Consider the following 25,731-nt stretch of genomic DNA (forward strand, 5'->3'; position numbering starts at 1 on the left):
AAAAAAAAATTTCTAGAGAAATGTAACTTACTTTACATAAAAACATTCAAAACTCTATTTTTATGTTCAGTAAACCAATGTAGTGCAGCGTGATTGATGCCAAGATACACAAAAGATTTGCATGTACTGCTAAGGATACAAAAGATCTAACATTAAATTACTCTTAATAACTGAAAAAGCTTTACCCCTAAAGAACATGATCACAAGGGAGGTAGTTGTATGCAAACATTTCTATTTGGGTTTATAAATAGTAGCTTCACATATTTCCAACAGGGCTGGTTTCAGCGAAAATATGCTTACGTGCTTTCTTGAGAACATAGGGCTTTCATTGAGAACATTATGGCTTTTGGTTAATAAATAAAATAGTTAATGGTATACTCATTTCATCTTTATTTATACTAAAATCACATTTCATTAAAGTAAATGTTAGTCGTGAGCGAGGAAAATAGATCTGGTGGCTCACGCCTGTACAGAGGATAATCTGAATAGTTCTAGAACCATTTTGAGAAACGTATCTATGGCATGGACTGTTCCAGAATATAAGCAACACACCTTAATATCCTGTTGATTTTCTCTCTTGATTAGGCTCTAGCGTGCCTTCTAACACATCACTTTGGAGCTTCAGTTTGGTGAGTACTGGTTGTATTATAAATAGAGACAGTTTAAGAACAACTTTCATAAAAATTAATCTGCAAAAGAGGTGGGTACAGAACTTTGACAAACTGTCCTAGCTGCTGACCACTTTGAAATCTGGTTCCACAGTACTGTTGAAAAGTTGTATGAAATTTAAATGAATGGAACAATATTTAAAACTCGGGTCAGAACTGATAAAAACATACTGAAGAAGCAGGCTTGAAGTCTAGGGAAAGATAGCTGGAAAGTTGCCAAGTCTCTTTGGTGTGATTCACCCTATTGCATCTTGACAGTTACATTTTTAAGAGTAAGTAAAATTTAATTCAATACACATTTTGAGCACTACAGAGTATTCAAAGATGAGGAAAACAAGGCACCTGGCCTCTGAGGCAGAGAAGAAGAAAATGAAGATAAGAAAGTACTTTCCTTATTGAGCATGTACTGTGCCCTAGCCACTTCCAAGCACTGGTGATTTAAGGCATAAAGACAGATGTAACTGTTCACGTGTGTGTGTGTGTAGTGGGTGCAAGAGGGAGGAGCAATGATGTCTTAATGAAGTAGCTGGCATTTAGACTCACTTTAAAGAGAGGGTATGATTTCAGAAGTAGAAGAAGAAAAGGATGGCATTCCAGGAGGGTGGACCCGCATGAGTAAAGGCACACGCACAGCAGAAATTACAGGACATACTCAGCAGACAGTCTTATGGTTTAACTGTATCATAGGCATGCTGGGGCAAGGGGAGGGATTTTTGCCTTCCTTAGCCCTAAAGATAGAGCTACTTTGTATAGTTATCAAAAAGACATTTAACATCATTTGGGAATTCAGTCTATATAAAATATTCTCCATGACTTTAATGAATTATACTAATATATTTTTATAGCATTTCTTCAGAACATTTATAAGTTATTTAGACTAAATAACATTAAATTGAATTACACTAAATAGTAATTCATTAAATATTCCTTAAAATGAATTCATTAAATATGAATTACATAGTTTGTGTTACGTTTTTCATCTTTGAAAATGATCAGAATTATTATTGTTCTCTAGATTGATTTTTTTTTCATTTTATCTATTGCATCAATTTTGGGGAAGGTCAGTGCAGTTTTCCTTATTTTCTTTCCACACAACAAACTTTGCGTTACACATGTAATTTTCTTCTTGTGAGCCACCCAAATTTTCCTACTTATTACAACAGGAGATGTGGTTAGTCTCCTATTTTAGTTGTTATCTGTTTACTTCTCAGCGGTTTGTCCCAGAAAACTGTGTCTTACAAAAATTTGTATTCCTAACACTGTATCTGTAAAGCACAGAACTATGTGGGAGCAGATATTGACCAAACAAGCAAAGAATTAGAAATATTTGCTGGATTGGGAATATTTACTAAGAAGAGAATTGTGTTCAAAAAGTCAAATCTGGGATCAGATTGGATCTCTCTGAACCACGCGAAGACTCTCTGTAGAATACCCAGTGCTTCAACTCTCTGTAAGGATTATTAGCCCCTGATCACAGCTTCTATGTCTTAGACCCCTCCACCATTTCAGGTGTATGTTTAAAACTGGACGTATATACAGTTGAAAATGCATAGGTGAGTATGTGTGTGTGTGTGTGTGTGTAAGTTTATGTATAGGTGCATACATGCATAATTGTACCTTTAACTGAATAGCCCTTGTTCACAGATGTGGCGTTTTTCCATTTTTAGAGGGATGATTTAACTTTTCCTATAATCTTTCTGGTTTACCAAGAAGCAGATGGGACCAGAGGGTTTTAAAGAAAAGCTCCTTGTTGGCTTTAAAAACTATTTATCTGACCCAGAACACATAATACAATAATGTTTTTCAACTTAACACAATATTGTTTCACATATATATGTCAAAGATCTCTCAGTCTGACATCCTGTAGATCACTAACAGGAAAAAATTTAAAACAGAGGCTTTTCAGCTGGACTCCATGGATGGTCATGAATCTCATGAAACTGTACATATGTATGTACATATGGAGATATATATGTAAAGTTATGTGTATTCATGCATGTGCACACATTTTCCTGGAGAGAAGGTCTTTCATCATATTCTCAAAAAATACCAGATTTTTTAGAAGATTAACCACTGTAACCTCAAGCAGCTTTGATTCGAACTCGATTATAATTAAAGTTAAAATCACTTGATTTTTGTAAATTTTTAAAGCAAGAAAATAATATTTGATAAATATTCTTTGGAAAATGCAAGACATTGCATTATCAATTCACATAATAGAAAGATAAATATTTACATACAGAATCCATAATCTTTTAAGTTCAGTTTTCAATGGCTGTATTCTGCCATCCTAAAATTGAAGTTTCCTCTTAAGTCCTTTTACTAAGAAAGGCAAAGGCATTTCTTACTAATATTAATTGTTTAATGGCTCCAGAACACTCTTGTCTTAGAGCCTCAAAGTAATGATATTTGCTATAAGAAGTGACATTTGATGGGGAGTTTTTGGTGAAAAACTATGTTCACATAAAGTTGTGCATGGTGTTTGCCATCGGAGGTTGGTCTTCCTGAACACATCTGTGGTAATTAGTCCCATGGAAATTTCCTCATTAATCTAGTTATAATAAACCCAACCACTAGAAAAACAATGCACAGCTACATTATAGTGAGGAAAGCACTTGTGATGTCTCCAGGGGCTGCAAACCACAGACCACAGCCCAATATGACCAGTGCTTGTGTTTGTAAAGAATGTCTCACTGGAACACACCCATGTCTCCCCTTTAGATGTCTATTGCTGCTTTCATGCTCCAAAAGCAGAGTTGAGGAGTTCCAACGGACCCATATGGCCCTCAAAGCCAAAAATACCCTCTGGCATGTACAGAACAAGTTTACCAACACCTGCCCTAGGCAGTCATTGATTCCTCGATGTCTGCCATGGAGATTTGTCACTATGAGCCTTCCTTTATATTCCACAGTCACCACGGTCTTCCAGGAAAGAGTTCCGTCCTTGCTTCCATCTTCCTCACTTCACGGCCAGCTCAGTTCCTCTTCACCCGGGTTTGGATTGTTGCAACAGATTTATTTTTTCCTCCCTATTCTCACCCCACTTCTTCCAACAGTAAAATAATAATTTACCTTTCCTGAAATAGCATTACCTGCTATTCTCCTTACAAACTGACAAACGTTCCCATTTGTCTTAAGAAAAATTTTAAAAATTTTACCCTGGCACAGAAGGCCTTGAAGAATCTGCAAATCAGACCTTGGTTTACAGAATCCTCTTACAGACAGGCTTCTGTCTCCCAGTATTTTTTCTTCTAAGTCCTACCTACTCTTGCTTCACGTTCCCCATCAAGTCCCCACTTTTCAATCAGGCTTTTCATGATCTTCTTACTCTTCGGCAATCACTACTTTCTCTACATCCCAAAGCTATTACCATATCTCACCATGTACGTTGTGAATGCCCATGTGAAACTGAACATACACGTCCATTGGTGGAGCTGGGTTTGAGGCTCCCATTCTCTCTCTTCTGCTAGATTTAAGTCCATCAAAGCAGGAAATGTCTCACGCCCTTTGATATCCTCAAAACTTAGCACAGAGCTTTGGGCAGTTAAGTGTAAAATATACTCTTACTTGTGGTGAATAATAATAATAATAGCAAATTTTGAGTGATTACTATATACCAAGACTGTACCATGTATAAAGGATTTCATAAGCCCAACAAAAAATAATTAAAATGAAACAAACAAACAAAAACCTCCAGAAGCTTACAGTCAGCCAGTTTGGAACATAAAAATAACCACGAGTTCAAATGAAACCAGAATGAAGAAATCTATCACTAAGCCCCAAATGCATAGTGCTTTATGTGTTAAGAAGAAAGAATGAATGAACAGAATGAGATGAGTTTGGTCACCAAAGATTTTGGTAGAGAAAGTAAAAAGGGTGACCAGCATGGATTTGGGAGAAACGGAGTGAAAGAAAGAATCCTTCAAAAGGGAAGGGAGGGATTTAAATGAACTCCAAACCAGGAAGGAGTGTTCAACGGCTAACTAATTGTATTAGCCAGGATGGCCTTACCAAAAGCTCTTCTCTACATATATGTACCAAAACTCTTGAAATCACAATGTATTAAACAGAAAAGTATTTAGCTGTAGTACAAACTTGAATACAATCTTAGGATGCTTCCATAATTCTCATCCTCGGGATTATTTATAACCTCTTTGGTGGGATTATAATATATTAGAATATAATGTATGACATATAAATTCTTCATTTTTGATCATTTTAGATTCCTCCTATGGTATAATGAGGATATTTTTCATCTAATTCAAAGTTAATTCTAACCTTATCCATTCTGCATTAAAATACAAATTTATCATGGTGTGTTCTAAAATGCTTTGGATTGAGTAAAGCTGGACTATTTGTGAGAAAGCCCCTACATCATCTGTATGCAAATAGAGGATCTTTATTTGGTGTTTCAGGCTCAAACAAATGTCACGGGAGAAGGGAGGAGGCAAATCCTCCAGAGTAGACCTTTTGCTTGATTTCAAGCCACACAACCAATTCAGAAACTTCAGTAACATCATTTGAGAAGCACTGTCTTAAATTTGGCAAAGAAGTTTAAAATACGGCAGCAGAATTCTTTGAAAATTTTTTATTACATATCTGATTATTTCTCCAACAAAATTCTTTCTCCTGGTATTTTTGCTTTCTTGTGCCTTTATAGCTTTTAACCACTGAATACGTTATTATAACTCCATACTTTCTAGCAGAAATTCTTCATTGTACCACAGTGACTGTCTTCCTGCTTTAGTCTATTAACAGCATTTTAGTTTCTGCTTTCAACTTCTATATGGGCAATCAGTTCCTACCCCTCTTCCATCCAGTTTAGTGTCAAACAAATGGGTATTGTTTTGTTTTTTTTTGTTTTTTTTGTTTTTTAATTTTTTCCTTTTTCTCCCCAAAGCCCCCCGGTACATAGTTGTGTATTCTTCGTTGTGGGTTCCTCTAGTTGTGGCATGCGGGACGCTGCCTCAGCGTGGTCTGACGAGCAGTGCCATGTCCGCGCCCAGGATTCGAACCGACGAAACACTGGGCCGCCTGCAGTGCAGCGCGCGAACTTAACCACTCGGCCACGGGGCCAGCCCCGTCAAATGGGTATTGTTTGATACTAAACAAAGACTAACATGTTTCTCCCAGATTGTGGTTATAAACTGAACCAAAGCAGAGGTAGGATTGTTTCCAATATTTATGCTTGGAAAGCATAAAGAATTCTAGGTGTTGTTCACACATATAGTTACTGCTGTAAATACAGTATATTTGAAATCCCATATATATATAAAATATGCTAATAATTTTGAAATAAATGTGTTTTATTCAATTGTAAAGACTTTAGTGTTTTTCAAGTGTGTTAATACTTTGTCAAGATACTGATATTAAATAGTTTTTCTTTTCTTTCCCAAAATGGCTGAGTATTTTTATTGACCTCCTCTAAATGAATATAGTCAGTTCAGAAAGAAGACAGCATATTTTAGAAATTTATATTCACATTTATGTAAAAATAATGTTCAAATAAAATATAAGTGATTTTAGATCGTGCAATGACGGCATGGATCATGAAAAGCTGTGGGCTGCTCCCACAGAAATGGGTGTGCCTCAGAGCTTGATTGTCCTGATGCGTAATCTGTACTGTGGATAGGAGCCACAGTCAGGATAGAATATGGAGACAGAACGGTTTCATATAGGCAAAAGTGTCAAACAAGAGTGCATTTTAGCTCCCTGTTTAGTCTGTACGCAGAACATATCATACAACAAACTGGGCTAGACTCAGATGAAGGAGGAGTGAAAACTGACGGAAGAAATATCAACAATCCATGATATGCGGATGTCACCATCTTACTGGCAGAGAGCAGTAATGACTTGAAATGACTTCTGATAGAAGTGAAAGCAGGAAGTGCCAAAGCAGGACTGCACTGGACCAATAAGAAGACAAAGGTCATGACTGCAGAAGAACTACACCACCTTAACATGGACAACAAAGACAGTGAAATTGTTAAAGATTTTGTTTACCTTGGTTCAGTTATCAATTTAAAAGGAGACTGCAGCCAAGAAATCAAGAGAAGGCTGAGGGGCTGGCCCCATGGCCAAGTGGTTAAGTTTGCACACTCCACTTTGGTGGCCCAGGGTTTCGCCAGTTCGCATCCTGGGCGCGGACATGGCACCGCTCATCAGGCCACACTGAGGCGGCGTCCTACATGCCACAACTAGAAGGACCCACAACTAAAATATACAACTATGTACTGGGGGGATTTGGGGAGAAAAAGCAGGAAAAAAAAAAGAAGATTGGCAACATTTGTTAGCTCAGGTGCCAATCTTTAAAAAAACAAAAGAAAACTGAGACTTGGAAGGACCGCAGTGAATTAGGAAAGATCATCAAGAGTAGGCAGCATCATTAGAGACTAAGTTCAGGATTATCCACACCCTCATATTCCCAATTACTATGTACGGTGCAAAAGCTGGACAGTGAAGAAGGCTGAGAGGAAAAAACAGATTCATTTGAAATACGATGTTGGAAGAGAGCTCTATGTATACACTGGACTGCCAGAAAAACGAACAGGTGGGTCCTAGAACAAATTAAGCCTGAACGATCGCTGGAGGCAAAAATGATAAAACTAAGGCTGTCCTACTTGGGGCACATCAGGAGATGGCAGGGTGCTTTGAAAAAGACAATAATGCCAAAAAACGTAGAAGGCAGCAGGAAAAGAGGAAGATCAAATATGAGATGGATTGCCTCCATAAAGGAGGCCCCAGGCGTGAGTCTACAGGAGCTGAGCAGGGCTGTTGAGGAGAAGATATTGGAGACATCACTCGTTCACAGGGTCACCAAGAGTTGGAACCACCTTGACGGCATGTAACAACAACAAATTCTTTTAACTAGAATGAACTGGTATAGCAAAAGTAGTATGATCTTAAAGATTAGAATATTGTCATTTTCTAACACTGTTCCCTCGGAAAAGATATTCAATCTCTCTGAACCTCTCCTTGTACCTCTCTAATTTGGGGATGATAATTTCCTACTTTCTAGGTTATTCCAGGGATTAAATGAGACATGTATGTAAGATGCCTGGCACAGGGGAAATTGAGTTCTCCTCCCCATTGTTAGGTAGATAATCACAGCCTGACCTTACTCTCACCAACTTTGCATTTTATTATCTCATGGTCATGCAAGAACTAAAATTTTCTTTAGAAATAGTCTATGTTTTGAAACAAACTTCATTTGTTCATTTATTTGTTCATTCAATCAACATTTACTGAAAGTCTACTCTGCTCTAAGTACTTAGAATAAATAAAAAAGTTGCTCAAAGTAGCTTGGGGGATGACATGATTAAATAGCAATGATTCTGAGTTATTTTAATAATATCCTTAATAAAAATAATAATAATAATGATAAATTAATTTGCTAAACTATTTTATTTTAAAACCTGTGCAGCCCTTTACGGTTTCTGCCCTTCACACTTTCATTTCCGATCCTCATAATAACCCTGCAGAGTAAGTATAACATATTCCTCACATACAGATGAGAGTGCAGATTTATCAAGCTTGAGCAATTTGCTTATGGTCCTCTCACTGAGGTCTTAAAGTTCAAGTCCAGTATTCTAGAGACCTGGGACACAATGCACTATAAGACAGAGTTCTTGCAATCTTATAAAAGTAGCTCGGGGCCGGCCTGGTGCTGCAGCAGTTAAGTTTGCACGTTTCACTTCTTGGCAGCCCAGGGTTCGCCAGTTCGGATCCCAGATGCGGACATGACACCGCTTGGCAAAAGCCATGCTGTGGTAGGCGTCCCACATATACAGCTGAGGAAGATGGGCATGGATGTTAGCTCAGGGCCAGTCTTCCTCAGCAAAAAGAGGAGGATTGGCAGTAGTTAGCTCTGGGCTAATCTTCCTCAAAAAATAAATAAATAAATAAAAGTAGCTCATAATTCTACAGAAAAGCTCAGATATTTAGCAATACCCTTACTAACATCTCTTTAGATCAGGAGCTGACATTCTATGGCATAAAATTATTTTGATTGACTTTCATCTGCAAATTCAATTAGCAGCACACACAGGTCTAAAGACAAATATTTTGTCATTTACTTATTGCAAGAATCTGAGTTACATTAACAAGCCATCTCTCTCCATTGAGGGCTGGACTATGGATCATAAAAATTAGATTTGCGGGGCCAGCCCCATGGCTGAATGGTTAAGTTTGCACACTACACTTCGGTCATCCAGGGTTCACTGGTTTGGATCCTGGGCATGGACACAGCACTGCATATCAAACCATGCTGCGGTGGTGTCCCACATAGAAGAGCTAGAGTGACTTACAACTAGGATATACAACTATGCACTGGGGCTTTGGGGAGAAAAAGCAAATTGGATTTACTGATGTAACAATGGAAAAGATCAGAATTGGCTGGAGGGAGGAACAATCTTCCTGCTTGGTCTGGGAACTCCATTTGTTACGACTCTAGACCAGCACTCTTCCTTATGCCTTACTCTACCCTCTAACCTGCCCATCTGTGGTACACGCACATCCTTCACGGGTAGGACACTGATAAACCCTGCGGCAGTCTCAGAGGGGGCATAGGAGAATACAAACCCCTCCTCAAACCGCAAAGATCCTTGGGGATCACTTACTGCCCAATATAGCAGTTTCCAGAGTATCTTAGTTATAATTCAACTGTGGAGGTATCACTATTCTATGTTGAGTCTACTTAAAGCTTTGAGTCAGAAGTGCCTGTGGAGCTTTTCCAAAATACACACATTCAGGTCCATCCCCAGACCCACTAGTTCAGAATCTCCTTGTTGTATTTGTTAAAGCCCAAAAGATGATACCAATTTGCAGTCACATTTGAGAACCACTGACCGAAGGAGATACAAGACCAGGAAATGAGTGTCCTGACCCACACAATCCCATCACCTCCAGAGCAGGAGTAGAAGATGCTGATGCTAAAGTTAAGATTTGATTACACAGAAGAAAACTATTTTTAGTCATATGTCTTCAAATTTCACAAGTAGTAAAAGGAATAAAATTGAGGGGAAAACAGTTACTACTTAGGCTACCATACTCCAAAAAAATAGACATTCACGAAAAGGCAAGGAAATCCCCTTGACAGCATGGCCCCCATGCTGGGGCTCACCTAACTGCGAAGACAGCTGATTTTAACTCAAGCTGAGAGAGGAATCTGGTCCAGGCCAAATAAGACTCTGACCCTCAAACCATGAAGGGGCTAAAAAACTTCACAATTTTGGTAGAAATTAGATTGTACTAGAAGGGAATGAAAATGATGCAAATAATCTAGTCAAATTAGGGAGACATAACAGGAAGGCTGTGTCTTATTTGGGTTCCACCAGAAGCCGACCTTCAGACAAAGGTTCAAGTGCAAATAGTTTATTTGAGAGACAAAGGAAATAGCAAGTGCAGAAAGGAGAAGTGATGTAGGGACAGGAAAGCATCCAATCAAGACAGTGTTCTCAAGTCAGCTATGAGTTTGGAAGGCTGGAGCTCAATCCCAAGGGAAGCTCTGGGAAGCGGTGCCCAGCAGCACTGCTCAGACTCTATCATGCACCCTGGTGAAACGGGGCTTTTCAAAGAATTGGCTAATAGTCCAAAACCTGTAGGAGATTTGACAGTACAGCATGGCATTGCCTTGTGGCTAATATATCATAGAGAAGAGACCTTTAAACTACAGAATATGTACCCCAGAGCATATACAAACACTTTCAAAGGTACTCAGGGCATGGATGTTTAAGGGACTCAGATTCCAAATCCTTAGCCTCCATGTGAACTCTTTTCTAAAATTCTTCTGCCTGAGACAGCACCTGTCTTATAGATTTTACGACTGTTCTTAATCTGCTTGCCCACCGCCCCCTCCCACAAATGGGTTTCTCCCACCTCACAGAGGAAAAGCACACCTCTCACTAATCAGGAATCTTATCGTCTTGCGTTGCCTAGCGGTGGAAAATCTGATCAAAGAGCAATTCAAAATAATGGTGTTGGCAAAGTGTCCTTTGCCCAAGGGACCATTCCCACTCCACTCATCTCAGGATGAAAAAAAAATTTAGTTTTTCTATTTGGTAGTTACCAAAAATTTTGAAAAAAGGGATTGCATTTTGATTCACTGTTTACTATTAACAACTGTAATGAGAACTCAGTGCAGAAGAAAATTTTAATCCTTGAAACCTTATTTCCCAAGACAATTTTTAGATTTAGTTTTCATTTGTAATCATATTTTGTTGCTGAGAACCATATGCTACAGACAGTTGAGTATTTGGGTGGAAATGTTTGCTCATATTAATCTACACACCCTTGTGTTTTGTTCTGAAAATATTCGTAACTGTATAAATTGTACATACCCAAATGCTCCTATAAGACCCAGGAGTATGCCTTTGAATTGAGAGTGGAATGTAATGGAACCACTTTTGCTTTATCAAGTGTGTTCAGAACACAGCTAATGGAGTGCAAATGTCATCAAGCTCCTAATCAAAGGCCTGTCTCTTCTTCTGGCTTAAAAGCAACTAGACATCAAATTCAAGACATCCAATGTAAGCAAAACTATCAGTATAGCTTGTTTCGGGGAGCCTAAGAAAACTGTTTTCTGACAAGGTAACCTTATTTTGGCATTTAAAAGTTACGTTTTAATTGAATGAAATCAAATGTAAACTAACCAAGACAAAATGAGAAGCCATTAATGACTGAAATATTGTTTGTAATTGCAACAAATCCACAGGCTATATTAGAGTCACAGTTTTGTTCTCCTTGGATATTGCATTTAAAAGCAACAGATTAAAAAGCAACTTATTTTATTCACAAGCTCACTCAAGCAAAAGGTCATCCAACATGCTGGGGACTTCTGTACATTCCGGAATTTTCTAGTTTCCCAGTGGTATACCAGGCCGTTATTTTTATACTCAGTCCACATATTAGTAGCAGGATTTCTGATCCTAGTTGTCATTCTCTCTTGTTATCCATTATGGCTCTTCCAACTTCCATCTTGTCCCCACTCCAACCCTCAGACTTTGAACAGCACCTTAATCTTTTATCTCACAGTGTCCTGACCACAAGCCCCTAGATTTCATTTGCCCACATCCATTTTTTCTTTTTTTACAGATATTATGGTAGCAGGAGTATTTCATGATACACAGTGAATCTTTCCATATATGCATTGGGAAAAGCCCTTTTTACCTCTTAAGGGACCTCCCTCTAAGACATCCAGTCTTCACCTTGTTGTTAAATCTAATGGGCATTTTTCAGTCCTTATGAAACTTAACTATTTGGTAGCATTTCCCACTGCTGAAAATCAAAACTCAGCTTTTTATGAGCATCTTGATCATAACAGAAAGATTTAGTTGCATCACCTAGATTGCATTTACTTTGGAAGGAAAGTGAACAATTTGGTTTTAGAAAGATTATTGAAATTAATTTTGAAATAAATATTTTTGATGATAACAATAGCAAATACTGATTAAGGACTTAAATGTTCCAAGGTCTATTTTATTCATTCACTTATTTATTTATTTTTATTTCTTCTGAGGAAGATTCACCCTGAGCTAATATCTGTGCTAATCTTCCTCCATTTTGTTACGCGGGTTGCCGCCACAGCATGGCTGCTGCAGGTGGTGTAGGTAGGTGGTGCTGTAGGTGGTGTAGGTCCACACCTGGGAACTGAATCCAGGCCACCAAAGCCAAGTGCACTGAACTTAACCCCTAGGCCATGGGGCCAGCCCCCTCCCAGGTCTATTTTAAATGTGTCATATTTATTAATGCAGTTGATCCCCAAATAACTCTCTGAGTTAGGTTTTCATATTTTCTCCATTTTACAGAAGCTAAAGAGAAATTTTAATTAAATTGTTCAGGGCTATAGTTATGGAATGTGTTTGAACTCAGGCTGCATGACTGCAGGACCTCCCTACCCACCATGATGTTGAGTCACCCATAAGTTCACTTGAACGCCTCTTGCCCCAAGCAATCAGATTAATTGGGATTTGGTTCTAAGGTGTGTAGGATCAAAAAAACATTTACATAGAGATGATGTTGATGAAGAAGAAGAAAGACATATAGAGGGGTTATAGATGCACACACATATATATATACACACATACATGGACAGATCCTGGTAAGAATGAACTAAGTAAGAAGACACCTCCATGTCAAGTAGCTTACCAGTAAGTATACTGAAACCAAAGCACAGAAGATTAAAGAGCTTGTTGACGGTCATAAAATCAAGTCTGCAACAGAATTTTCTAGGTCATTTGCAACTGACCATGCCTACTATTAGATTAAGAAAAAGCTACATTTTCTTTTAAGCACTTTGATAAGTAAACTACAAAGATGGTAGGAGGAAGAATGCAAGCTTACATAATAAAGTAGGTTAGAAAATGAACTTTTGCTTAAAAATAAAATATTAGAGAAAAGCATTAGAGCAATTAATTAAAATTCATATAATGCTGCTGTTATAGGAATTTAACCCAGAGAGGAAGATGAAGTAAAGATTGATTTTTCTTGAGAGATACGAACATTCAGAACATTGACGAGTAGATAAAAAAAGAAATGGTAATAAACAATTTTTTTTAAACCAGATGATCAAAGCTTTGCTCAATTTTCCAAACTTAAAAATATGAAGTTCTCAAAGTCCCGAGATATAGCCCTGCCATTTTCCCAGCGTCTTCATCACTTTTCCTTCATATTGCTCTATATCTTTAAAGGAGTTTTTGCATCACATGTAGCCGATGTCACCAACAGTTTTAAAGGTAAGAGGTTTTTGTTAAGTCTCATTCCCCCACTCCCACGTCCAACCAGATTTTAAGCTGTTTGCATGCTGAGACTTGTATTATATTTATTTTTAATAAATTTTAATAATTTTCTTATTTGTTTTACTGCAAGGCTTTGCACATAACAGGCATGAAACAGAAACAACTGTCCTTTGTGTGAATTAAATATTTTAAAGTGGAAGTGTTTTGGACCTAGAAACATACACCTAAGTGACCTTAATGGAAGTGTTGCCATGCTTAAGCTCTTTCAACACTTCTCCAGAATGCAAAGCACATTTGGAGTGAGAGTGGATGTAGATTTGCATGTGAATATTCTCTAAAATCCAGGGAATAGCACTGGGGCAGGGATAAGAAAGAATGGTGACATGAAAAAGATTTGACAGTAAAAAGCAAGAATGAAACCTGTTCATCCTCAGGTAAATTCTGGGGAATAAGGCATGTGCTATAAAAGGAGAGAAGAATGGAAAGTAGTATTAATTAACTATTACTAAAAATTAAAAAGCCGCCCCACTTGAAAGTATTAACTAGGTTACCAAAAGAAAACTAAAAAAATTACTGCGGGCTGTGAAATACGGATCTAGGACAAAAGATAGTATAGGAAAACGTAATTTACAGAATGGAAAATTAGATAGAGTCTTCAAAAAGAACATTAATTTTGACCATCAAGATGAAGATAATTATACTCTCAAGAAGAGAGAAATGTTGAGGTGTAGCCATGCCGGGGTTCTGTTACAGAAAGTTCTTGGGATTCTTCCACAGAAAAGTAGAAGACAATGGAACATTCAGCTATTAAATTAGGGGGGAAAGGGCTAATTTTTTATACTAATAGATTTTTGTTGGTATTTACTGAAATTAAAGAGATTTACAGCAAAAGGGATATGAGATTCCACTTCCCCTTAGAATACACCAGCATGGAATCAGATCTACAGGCTCTCTGCGGTAGGCTCTGCTGAACCCTCGAGATGCTGGACAGATTTCTGTCTCTTCTCCTCTGAGAGCAGGAGGGCTAGCACATTCCTTGTTTTCACCAGTCTGAGATTTGAGGTTTCCAGTATTTCCCTTTTGTCTTTTTCTACCATCTCTAGCTTTCTCTTGAGCCCATTTATTTTTGCTCCATTTTCTGTGTTTATATGTGTTTATAGAAAAAAAGCCTTTGGCATCCCATTTTAGGAATAAAAAGTTTATGGTGACAAATAACAAGGGTATCTCTAGTTTTTTTTCTCTATATTAAAAATAATAATTCTGTTACTCTTTACTCTTAGAAATACTATTTCACTACTTCAGTATTCAGAACAAGACTCAGTTTCTCTCAGTTAAGTTTCTGAAGTTCAGCAAACTACATGAAATCCCAATAATTCTGAGTAGAATATAACAACCATATATTTCCATAAGATGTGGCTACTGTTTTTAGTTTATCTCTTTTTAACATTTTTAAACTATAGACTACTTCTTCTTTTGGTAAACTAAATCCTCAGATATTATTGTTTAATATGTAAATTTGATCAAACTTTCCCCATATTGTATTCCTAATGAGAACTTCTTTTGGTAAGGTTGTCAAGCTAGTTCCCTAATTCATCAGTCAATTAGACTTTTTTTGCCAAGTTAGAAAGCTTTATCAACTTTACTTACTATGTATGTACTCATATTATAGAAATAATACATACTCACAGTTAAAATGTTAGAAAACATAGAAAGGCATAAGAGAGTCATTCACAACTCCTCAACCTAGAGATAGCCATTGTTAACATTCCACTAGGCATCATCACTTAGAATTGTAGCACTACTTCTCAAAGAGTAATAGATAAAACTCTTCACTTACTGATATATGAAAACGAGTCCTTGAATTAGTATAGATAAAAAGAAAATGTTGGTTCATGATACCTGTTGATGTACCCATGTCTCCACCAGCCATTGGATACTAACTATTCTGACTCTGGCGATCTTCCCTTAGGAAGACTGTTGGATGGCAGGACAAGAAAGCCATTTTGCAGTTGGTCTTTTTGTTCAATAAAGCAATAAGCACTTGGGAAACTATTTGCTTATTTAGTCTTACTTTCTATTACTGAATTCAGTGGATTCAACATAGATTTTGCACAGTATAACATGGTGTAATAGACACAACATTTCAACAAATATTTATTGTCTAATACTCTTTTTGGCAACTGATGTTGTAGATATGAAAGATGAAATGGGTGAACATAAAACCTTTATCTTGTCATCAAGAACTCTGACTATGCAGTTTTACAATTGTTCTCAGATCTCTGGGGAAAGCTTGCATGGGGACTGGCCATTTTCTTCTCGCCCAATCCTGCTCTTCTCCCTCAATTCCCTGTCTCCATGGTAAGCACCATTCAGTTGCCTAGCCCAAAGAGGCCTTGGCACTTCCTCCTCCCTTCACCCTGACTTCTGTCTCATGTACCCACTTCCCTTCTTTATATCATATTCACTCCTCTCTCTTACAATGTTTGGGCTCTGTGTTTGAGCCATGACCATCTCTCACCCAAGAGTCCTCACTGATGCCAGGCTACCTCTCTCCATTCTTTCTCCACAAATTGTCCAGAAATAGATTTTACAATGTGTATCCTCTCTGATGAGTCACTGCGGGTTAATTCTCATCACTAGCTCCTCATTCACTACTCTGTTGAAGATAAATTCCAAACTCCTTAGCAAGGCACCACAAGCCCTTTACCATCTGATTGCCATTCATTTCCCACCCTTTTCTTTCTACCCTCTAACCTTGCACTATATGCTGTGGCCTTACCAAACAAATTTCAGTGCCTGGAATGTAGGCTTTTGTTCATGCTGTTGCTTCTGCCCTGAGCATACTCTCTTTCCTCATATCCCCTCTCCCCATGTCCTGCTTTGCTAATTCTATATCATCCTCAAGATGTGTATATAGACATCACTTCCTTTGGGAAGACTGCTCTGGCCCCCATGGCCTGGGGATCTGTGCTCTTGTAGCCCCCTGACTCTATCCCTACTACTGTTTACCTGACCATCATCTCCCAGGACCGAGGCTCCTTGAAAACATGGGTTAAGATTTTGTTCCATTAGGTCATTATACCCAAGACAGAGTTGTAGTCTGTACTCTGTTATACTAAGAGCTTAATAAATACAAATAATAAATAAAAATTATTGCATTTCTATCCAATACAACTTTCATTATTAAGCAGGATCTCAATCCCTAATTAATCAGAAGGAAGCATTTTAGTGGCATGCAAGAGATGGGTCATCATTGCTCTCCCCAACCTGATCTATTCACCTTCCCAGACGTAGGCTCAACTCATTCTCATTTTCATGATCTCGCTCATGTTATTTGGCCTATAATTAGTTCCTTTTCTCAAGACCATTGCCATATCCAGATCTCATTTGCTATAGGAAGCCTTGGCCAAATACTACAACACAGATTAATCTCATACTCCAAAATTCTACAGTATTTAAGGCCACAGGTTGCTGATTTGATTGTATACATTTTTTCTGATCTTCAAACACATTCCAGGCTCAATTAGCTTACACCCCACATGTTGTTTTGTATTTCTCTCAGTACTCAAAACAGAGCTAAATGCTCAAGCTCATTAGTAATCACATAAATACAAATCACAAAGTGAAAAATAATAAAATACATTAGATCCATCAAAATAGTAGAATTTAGAAGTCTATATTATCAACTGTTAGTAAAGATATCAGGAGTCAAGAACTCAGGTATGTGTGAGTAGAAAGTTGTGCAGCCATTCTAAAAATCAGTTGGACAGGATTTATGTAATTAAGAATTTATTTGCCTTGAGACATAGCAATATTACTCCTAGATATATATCCCAGAGATATTCTCACAAATTTCATCAGGGACATGGATGAAAATGTTCCCCATGGTCTTTTATGTGGCAATGGGAAGTTGGAGGTCCACCATGAGGGGGCTGAATAGCAGAATGTACTGGAAGCCAGCTTTAGACTAGTCTGCAGCAGAGAGAAGCAATATGGCAAGATATTAAACAGATAACATTGAAAGAAAAAAAGAAAAACTTTATAGCACAATAGTACTTTTGTAAATTTAAAACATTTACACACAAAACATTACATAGTGGTGTTTTTAAGGACATTTAATGTGTATATTAAGAGAAAGTAACAATAAGTAAGTAGATACATGCTAGATTAGATAAATTAGATGGAAGATAGATGATTGATAGATGGATAGATAGAGAGAGAGAGAGAGAGAGAGAGAGAGAGAGAGAGAGATAGATGAGGGACCTTGCAAAGACAATTTGTAATATAGAGCTATTAAAGTCATGGCTTGATTAACTCAATCTGAAGTCCACATGAAAGGAGCAGATGACAAACCGGCAATGTAGATAGACAGACTCAAAGAATTCTTTATTTAAAAGTTAAGCAGTTTTCTGTCTACTAAGAGGGTTTATTTTTGACTACAGATAACATTATCTCCCCTTTATTTAAATGTAAAAGTGACCAATGAAACATTCTGTAGAAGTGTAAAGACTTCCAGGTGCTTTGTGACCTAAATACATTTCCATTTGAGCAGTCGCATTTATCCCTGAAAACAGAGCCAGCGGGGAGCTTGGAAATATCCACTCTCCAAAGCATCAGAACAGAAGGCCTCTCTATTCTCCCTCTTGAGATTACACTGAAATGAAGTGCTTACCGTTATTTTCTACCTTCACCACATTTATTTTTCATCAACAGTTTCCCACAGGTACAGCACTATAATATTTTAATGGAAGTGTTCTTTTAAAATAATTATCTTTATTTGTGATTCTATGGCCACACTGCTTTTAATCTGATAAACTTTTCCAAATAGTGCTTTGTTCATGGTTATTATAAAATTTAGAATAACATGTCCAGTTGGAATTGCTTCTCCTAATTAAACAAGTGTATATAGAAAAAGCGTACATTAAAGTATATTTACACTTTAAGGAATAATTAGAATCAGACTTACAAAGGTCTTATTAAAATGGACTATAATTTAGACTATGTCAAATCAGTTTTATATAATATTTATATATATGTGTATACATATATATTATAGAAGTATATGTATTACAGAAATATATATATGTACCCACATATACTATAAAAGACTGTATATGTGATAAAAGATTTCTATAGAGAATAATATATAAAGTAAGAGACTTATATAGAAATGGAAATTGAGAAGATAGCATTTCCGAAGGAAAGAAAAAAAAAAAATCACTCTAATCTACCAGTCATGATTCCCTGAGTTGAAAATCTAGTTAAAACGGTCCCAACATTTTTTGATTAATTGATAACTGACAAATGATTTAATTAGTTAACAGTTTCATTTGGGCTCATTAAAAGCGTGTTTTTCGCTCCTGTCATACAGCAGCGTTGGCCAGGGGCTGACTTGTTCACTATTCCCCGGTTCCTGCATGTGGAGGTGAATACCCAGGTCATTAGCACAGGATAGCCGGGCCCGTGTGCACAGGGAGTGGACTGTCTACATATTTTCTTACTGTCTATGATAAGAAAACCAATACACTTTACCTTCCTAGATCTCTTTCTAAAAAACGCACAAATTAAGCAAATATCTGAAGCATCAAAAAACAAAAGCAATGAACAAAAAATTGTTTATTTTGCCACTTTTCTTCTCCCAATGCGTTGTTTATTACATTTAAACACGTATGTTGTCTGTGGGCCTTCAACAAGGCACTGGGCTAGACCTCGCTTATCAAACACAGACAAATAAGACATTTGCAAGGAGACTAAAATCTCATCAACAAATGTGGGTGTGTTGCATTTTTAAAGAAGGCCACACAGAGAAGAAGCTGTGAGAAAGAACAGTGTTTAGTCAAGCTGTGGATTTTTTCAATCCCAATTTTCATACCTCCTTAGTCTTTCCAGTGCTTGGGAAAGAAGATGTCCAGTCAGCACCATTTGACCAGATCTGTGAGCTTTTCCTGAATGTGCTCAAAAGAGTGACACAGGCATATATCTGCCACCTCAAGATAATCAAGTCTAGTGGATAGAAAAGCAGTGGCAATGATAGGCATCTTCATATAGACACACATATATACTCCAATGGAAGTCAGTAATTAAAATAACTATGGGCATCAAGTACTATTCAGCCTGTCTTAGGACTTATGCCTTTGCACATGACAGAGTTAATAATCTCAACCACACTGGTGTAGAAATAGTGAGAACAAACTCACAGCATAACCTGGAAAAGAGGTTTCCTCTCAAGTGACAAGTTGGGCTAATTGTTAACGGCTGTTTGGGGCACCATGCTGAAACTTAACAATATAAAGTCATGAATGTTCCCTAATAATGATTGAAATGACACCTGAAATGGAAAAACTCCAAATTAATAATTTGTGGTTATCTTTTTACAAAGTTGCTTAAATTAAGGATTTTAACATTAAAGGAAAAAAATCTCTCTTGGCAGGAATGTTTCCTAGACATGTCTAAATTCTTAAACTCAAACCTCTTCAAGACATCCTCAGGCCAAGTTTCTCTGAACTAACAAGTCACAGAAGAAAATTCCTAGAAACTGTTTCCACACACCCTAGGAAAATGCAACAATTGTCTCCTCTTAGAATCTTTGCTTCCATCTGACCCAACTGAGATCTGGTATCAAGTCACTCATCCAAAAGAAAGTCCACTTGCACTATGAAAAAGCTCACCACCACTTAGTTTCTATATGTCATATGGACAACTATCACATTCGCAGGAAAGCAATTACAAGAAAACTATCTGAGCTATGTTCTGAATTTTCATTAATGATTCCTTTCACTGGTTGTTGTTATTACAAGTAGCCTGAAAAGAATTAAAAATGAGTAAGATACTAGGACTTTGGATGGCAGCTCTGTAATGTAGTCTACAATATTTGGAAAACTGCCTGTAAACAGTACTTTTCTACATGTGGGATTTGAAGCTCAATTCCAGGAGAATTTTAAATAAAACTTTGGCTATAATTCTTTTCTCTTATTTTACACGCTTCAGTGCATTTGCTTTGCAGAGCTGCATTCCCTGAAAGAAGTAGGATCTTCAAAAGTGAAATATATCATATTATGACCCAGACCTTTTTAGCCAATGAGAGTTTTCTCAATTCAACACTCCATTCTATATCACTTTACATTTAACAATAAAAATATTACTCATATCTGGAAATGCAAACACTGAGAGCTGATATTTATCACGTACTTATTATACTCCAAGTACTGTATTAACCATTACGTGTGTTTCAGACCATGCAATCCTCACAGCAACCTTATGAAGTAGGTACTATTAATGTCATCATTATCCCTATTTTATAGATGAGGAAACCGAGGCACAGAAAGTTGAGGTAGCATGTCCAAGTTCTTATTAAGTGCCAGAGCTGAAGGCTGAACTTAGGTAGTCTCATTGCAACTTTGAGTTCATGACTATTACATTAATCTGCCTCCCATATTAACCAAAAAAAAAGAAAATAATCAACTCAATAAACTCACAGCATTTCTTTGAAAATGGGCCCTCTTATTCAAAAAGCTTTAATTGCAAAAAGCACCATAACAACCAGAATGATCCTGCTGGAAGAATTAGTTTTCCGAGGATCAACACAGGCAGCAAGCCTAGCTATAACACAGCCCACAGATTAAATAAATAAATGCTAAAGAAAAAAATGCTGAGATTGATAAAGTAAGTCCACAGATTCGAACACTTGAAATATATAATCCAAAGCAAGGATGACTGATATTAATACAAAAATTTAGTGTCCAGTTAGCCATAAAAACAAAAAAGTAACATATTCTTCTCCATGATTGGTATCTTATCTAGATCATATATATTTGATTTATCCCAGAAAAAAGTAAAATAATGATCCAGAGCCATTCCTTTCTTATCTCCCATATTTGGCTAATGGGCAAGCCGTAGAGTCTTTATCCAGGCGAGGAAAACTGCTGGAACATTAGATTACTTAGGCAAAGAACATTAACAAAATTTGTGACAAAGATAAGAATCTGAAACTAGGGCATTCTGCCCATTACATTGTAGAAACAGTAATGAGGTCACTTCTAAACTCTGCTAAGTTTTGGATGCTAACATGGTGCCGTTGCTTCACTGTGCCATTATATAGCCGGGCAATCTTTCCTCCAACACCCACTGTCTATCTGGCACTCCTTAACAAACTTGATTTATTAATTGTTTTTCCAATGATCACCAAGTATTTATGTTGAAGCACCCTAATCTCAGACAACTATCTCTCTTGACAACCAAATCAAGATAACTGACAAAGGTTAAAAGCCAAAATTTGTGACTAAATAGTGTTTTATATCTTCACAAATTAACTGCAACCTTATCCTCTGGACAAACAAAATTATTTGAGCAAGAAAATCTGTAGGCTACCCATAGGTGTCTAGACTTTGGATTATTCCATCATAATAAAATAATATTACAACCAAGGTATTTGTTCATATGCTTGATGTGCCTAGATAAGACTGGACTCCAATCTTTTTCTCACACTGGATGAGGAGTTCTTGGGAAGGAATGGACTTAGGCTTGATGCAACCCCACCTGTTGTGGACTGCCAGTGACCAAAATTTGTAGGGTAATACATACATCTCAGTTTTTGTGTGCTTTCCTGGCATAGTTATTAATAGACCTCAGTTCACTCTCAAAATGTGTTGATTTGGGGGATGAATTGTATAGTCATCCTACATCAGTACCCTGCAAATCTGATAGCACAAATCTTGACAATTGTACAGATGTTGTACTGTTGTGTTATTGTCTCATTAGGACCATAGGTCAGATCACATCCCTCAGGTGAGGTGAGTCTTTGTCAGAAAGAAATGGATGCTCTTATTGTTAATAAACAGTGTGAGTTCTGGGACAAGATATGGTGACATAGGAGGTGGGCCTTAGGCTAGAGTAATGAGGGAGAAAATACTTGACCTAGGATTGGGACTTCAGGTTGACCCAAACACTGAAGTATTGAGAACTCCTGGTGGTGGAAAGTAGACTGCCCCTTGCCACATGGGGTAATCCCAAGGTGAGAAAGGAAGCAGGTAAGACAAAAGCTGTAAGATATTCCTTCTGTTGTCCTTCTGTCTCCATTTACCTGAAACACTTGCAACAATTTCTCATTGTTAGTTGTGATGTGGGCATTAAGGAAAAGAGCTACATGTTTACACGGAAAAAATAATGGAGAGCAAAAACAAAGTTTATCATTCCACACTTTTAGCAATAAAACACTGAAAAATTACCTGGAAGAGGTAATGTATTGCTAGGAATGAACTCCAGTGTGCTTGTAATTTAGTATTATGTAGTCTTGGTAAGGGAGAGTGAGAAAGTAGGAATACCCTTGGTATTTAGAGAAGAAATGGAATGCTGCTAATTAGGGGTGAAGGAGTAGGAATTAGATTTGATAAACCCCCATAATGAACATCCAAGAGGTCACAATCTTGTGAGGGGTACTGTCTGACACTTAAGCAGAAACTCTGCCTCCAGTTTCTCTCTCAATGCTCGATCTATAAACTGGGTTATGAGAAAATTCAAGAAAAAAAACTGACATATACCCCGTAGTATTATCATATTAATTTGGTGACATGTGCTGGAAACCGAACTTAAAGTCAGACTTACCTAAGTGAAACTAAGAATTTATTGCATTACAAAATCCAACCATGGATTAAACAACAGAAAAACTAAACAAACTATGCAGGGGTATGGGAAGTGCAGACAGCTGGATCTCAGTAGAGGTAGAAACCGGGGTATAACTGTCACCAAAACTTTCTTTCTCATCTTTGACTCACCATCTCTTACTAAAAACCTAGCAGTGAACATGGCCACTGATATTTTCACTGTGTTGTGGGGCCTCCTATGCTAGAAACAGACTTACTCTCTTTCTCAGTTCTAGTTTCAAAAACCCCAGAGAGGATTCTAGTTGGCTTGGTTTGTATAAAGAGTCCATTCCTGGATCAATCAACTTTGGTCATGGAAGAAAATGGATGTTTCAAATGAAGGAAGTGGCAGTTTCAGGAAGAGGAAAAAGAATTGGGCATCAATCCAGTGGAAGTCTAGTAGAGCCATGAGGCCAGGATCTACTTCTATGTGGTTATTTTCTATCAGAGTCAATTCTTGCTATATTAAGCAAGACAGTTTCCTTTTTCACATAGTTCCTCTTTTTTTTTTTTTTTTTTTTGAGGGAAAATTAGCCCTGAGTTAACATCTGTGCCAATCTTCCTTTACTTTATATGTGGGTCACTGCCACAGCATGGCTAATGACTGGTGTAGATCTGTGCCCAGGATCCAAGCCCATGAACCCAGGCCAGCAAAGTGGAACCTGCTGAATTTAACCACTACACTACGGGGCCAGCCCCTTTCATATAGTTCTTTAAGGATACTTATCAATACAAAAATAAGAAATAGGTTTTGCATTAATGCAGTAATTTAGAAGAGTTTTCATAAAGTGGATTCTAAGAAGAGAAAATGCATTTATATAAAATGTCCTTACTTTTCCTCAAAGAATTACAGCATTTTGCTCAACAAATAAACCATAAAAATCCTGAGGAAATATACTTTGTGATCTAAGAAGTTTCTCTAGCTAGATAAATGGTTGATTTATTTTTTCAATACAAAATTTTGATGCCTTTTGAAAATATATCAAGCTCAATTACATAAGATTTTTCTCTAAGTAAGTGTATGTGTTAGCATTATTATTTAGTTATTTGGATGCTGAATCATTACACACCGAGAGAAAAAAAAAAGTCATCTTTCTCTAAGTTACTGCAAAAATTTACTCATCTACCACTAGAGGGCACAAATAAGGCTTTTTTTCTGGGGAAAAAAGGTTTTGAAGATGGCAAAATTCCATATGTGGAACAGTGACTGAATTAAGATATGTAGATATTGTATGCTTTCGTTAAATTTGAGAAGAAAAGTCAAAACATTCACATTTAACCATGGGCCATTTTGTTCTGTTCTCTCCCTCTCTCTCTCTCTCTCAAAAAGAATATTCATATGTGAGGAGAATAAGAAAGATTGATGGTTCATAAAAATTTAGACTTACATAATATTATTGGAGTCAAATGGTTATCAAAGAATAACCTAACATAAAAATACTACATACTACAGCAATGCCAAAAATGCCACAAATTGGCAAAACTGCTCATATTTGTCTAAGCCACACTTAGAATCTTTGGAGTAATCCTCTTCTAAAATCATCAAGCACAATACAGTTCACAAAACTGATTCTAAATCTTGTAAATATTAGGTATGTGCTGTATCTCTTCTTAGCAAATGTGCCACTGTGGTAAAAATAGGATATGATTTGGTTGCTGTCTTCACACAATAACGTGCTTGAGTCATGCTTGCAGAATACCTCCATTGTCAACAGCTGTTTTACTCCTTAAAAAAAAAAAAGACAAAAAAAACTTCTCCAGAAAAAGCAAATACTCCCTCATCTTGTCACTCTGGATGTTTGACCAACACTAATAACTATGGTTAGGTTTCACGTCTCCCTCGATTTGTTTTCTGGTATTTTACAAGGAGAAGGCCTTTCCAGAGCCACTGATTCTGCTGGAAGTGAAAACAAAGAGAGCGAAGTTTGCTGAGATGATTTTCAGGTAGAGAAAGGGTCGTGAGGTGAGTGGCATAACGATTTGACTTCAGGGATGAAAGTGAAAATGCCCTAGTGAGTCAGAGAGAAGTGATGGGCTGGTAATTTCTATGACTTTTACACCTTGATTTTCCCCTGATGCTTCAAATCACTAGTCTGCAGATAGCATCAAAAGTGTATCAAAATAGAAATTGCCTTCATTTCATTGAAATTTCTCTACAACACAAATTTTGAAGATTGTAAACAAGGAGTTATAGATTTTCATAGAATCGCTGGGCTTAGTTCCTCCCAATGTTGCCTTTTAAAAAAGCATATTTTCTTATTCTTTTTGTTTTTAATGTCCCACTCTACAAGCCGCAAATCTGCTACCTTCTGCAAATGTTTTCCTCTACTCAAAGACTGTTTCCTTTCCTGCTCCACATTTTGTCACTTTCCTCCTGATGCCAACTTGAGATTCCACCATGGTTCATCCCCACGGCATGGACAGGTCCACAGGAAATGGAGATTATGACAGATACCCATTTATGCTCCCACTTATGGGCATCCATGTAGCAGTAAGTAAGTATCCTTTTTCAGAAACAGCTTGTGTCCAAATCTGAGCCTGAGGGTAGAGTTTCCTCCACCAAACGCTTTCAAAGGCTTTGTCCCATAGGATTTCTTTCATATTAATGATCTTCAGAGCTGTGTGTGGGGGGCACAAATGGCTCTATATGAGAAAAGAACTATTACTCCTCCTACACAGCCTTTTTTAACT

At 37.3% G+C, this 25,731-nt stretch overlaps 1 protein-coding gene and 1 long non-coding RNA gene across 3 annotated transcripts in view; one reads left to right on the forward strand and one right to left on the reverse strand.

Annotated features, from left to right (window-relative positions):
• FGF14 (fibroblast growth factor 14) overlaps window positions 1-25,731 on the reverse strand; it is a 594,044-nt gene that overhangs the window by 322,553 nt on the left and 245,760 nt on the right. The gene's annotated exons all lie outside the window — the stretch shown is intronic.
• LOC102147434 (uncharacterized) overlaps window positions 505-25,731 on the forward strand; it is a 44,594-nt gene continuing 19,367 nt past the window's right edge. Inside the window, exon 1 of the long non-coding RNA XR_288668.4 lies at window positions 505-629. This is a non-coding gene — a long non-coding RNA (uncharacterized lncRNA). The remainder of the gene's footprint in view (window positions 630-25,731) is intronic.

Source organism: Equus caballus, chromosome 17 (genome assembly GCF_041296265.1).
Source record: "Equus caballus isolate H_3958 breed thoroughbred chromosome 17, TB-T2T, whole genome shotgun sequence".
Classification (NCBI taxonomy): Eukaryota; Metazoa; Chordata; class Mammalia; order Perissodactyla; family Equidae; genus Equus; species Equus caballus.